Source organism: Sinocyclocheilus rhinocerous, unplaced genomic scaffold, assembly GCF_001515625.1.
Source record: "Sinocyclocheilus rhinocerous isolate Xijiao unplaced genomic scaffold, SAMN03320098_v1.1 scaffold640, whole genome shotgun sequence".
In the NCBI taxonomy this organism is placed as follows: Eukaryota; Metazoa; Chordata; class Actinopteri; order Cypriniformes; family Cyprinidae; genus Sinocyclocheilus; species Sinocyclocheilus rhinocerous.
Genome location: NW_015666536.1, coordinates 138,088 through 139,419, shown reverse-complemented (window position 1 = coordinate 139,419; position 1,332 = coordinate 138,088). Strand labels below are relative to the sequence as shown.

General features: G+C 58.3%; 1 protein-coding gene across 1 annotated transcript in view; it reads right to left on the bottom strand.

Moving 5' to 3' along the window:
• LOC107732536 (CD2-associated protein-like) overlaps window positions 1–1,332 on the bottom strand; it is a 61,801-nt gene that overhangs the window by 42,974 nt on the left and 17,495 nt on the right. The window lies entirely within an intron of this gene.

Below are 1,332 nucleotides of genomic sequence, written 5' to 3'. Positions count from 1 at the left end.
AGAAGCCTTCAGAAGCCAGAGGCCTTCAAGACCTACGTGCGGTCAGACCGCTTCCATATCAAAGAAGCTCACCGAATCCTCATCAGCCGACCCCTTTAACGCCAGTCCATCCCTGTTCACTCTAACTCCTGACCCACCATAGCTAACCCCCTTTAACATCACCTAATCCATCTATAATGGCCCATCCCCACAGCACCCCGCTTCCGCAGGAGCCTTACCTAATTCCCACACTGCCGCAGCAGTCCCCGATCCGGCAGGAGCTTTTCCATATTTCCCCACTGTCCCTGCTCCCGCAGGAGCTCATCCATGTTTCCCCACTGCCACAGCAGTTCCCGCTCCCGCATGAGCCTTTCCCATATTTCCCCACTGCCGCAGCAGCGCCCGCTCCCGCAGGAGCCTTTTCTGTATTTTCCCCACTGTCGCAGCAGTTCCCGCTCCCGCAGGAGCCTTACCTAATTCCCACACTGCTGCAGCAGTTCCCGCTCCCACAGGAGCTTTTCCATATTTCCCCACTGCCGCAGCAGTTGCCGCTACCGCAGGAGCCTTATCTAAATTACCACACTGACGCAGCAGTGCCCGCAGGAGCTTTTTTTCATATTTCCCCACTGCCACTGCAGCTCCGGCAGAAGCCTTACCTAATTCCCACACTGCCACAGCAGTGCCTGCTCCCGCAGGAGATTTTCCATATTTCCTCACTGCAGCAGCAGTGCCTGCTCCCGCAGGAGCTTTTCCATATTTCCCCACTGCTGCAGCAGTTCCCGCTCCCGCAGGAGCCTTTGTCTGTCGCTCCCGCAGGAGCCTTTTCTGTATTTCCCCACTGCCGCAGCAGTTCCCGCTCCCGCAAGAGCCTTTTCTGTATTTCCTCACAGCCGCAGCAGTTCCCTCTCCCGCAGGAGCCTTACCTAATTCCCACACTGCTTCAGCAGTGCCCGCTCCCGCAGGAGCCTTTCCCATATTCCCCCACAGGAGCAGTGCCCGCTCCCGCAGGAGCCTTTTCTGTATTTCCCCACAGCTGCAGCAGTTCCCGCTCCCGCAGGAGCTTTTTCATGTTTCCCCACTGCCGCAGCAGTTCCCGCTCCCGCAGGAGCCTTACCTAAATTACCACACTGCCGCAGCAGTGCCCGCTCCCGCATGAGCTTTTCCATATTTCACCCACTGCCGCAGCAGTCCCCGCTCCCGCAGGAGCTTTTCCATATTTCGCCACTGCCGCAGCAGTGCCCGCTCCCGCAGGAGCTTTTCCATATTTCCCCACTGCCGCAGCAGTTCCTGCTCCCGTAGGAGCCTTTGTCTGTATTTTACACTGCCGCAGCAGTTCCCGCTCCCGCAGGAGCT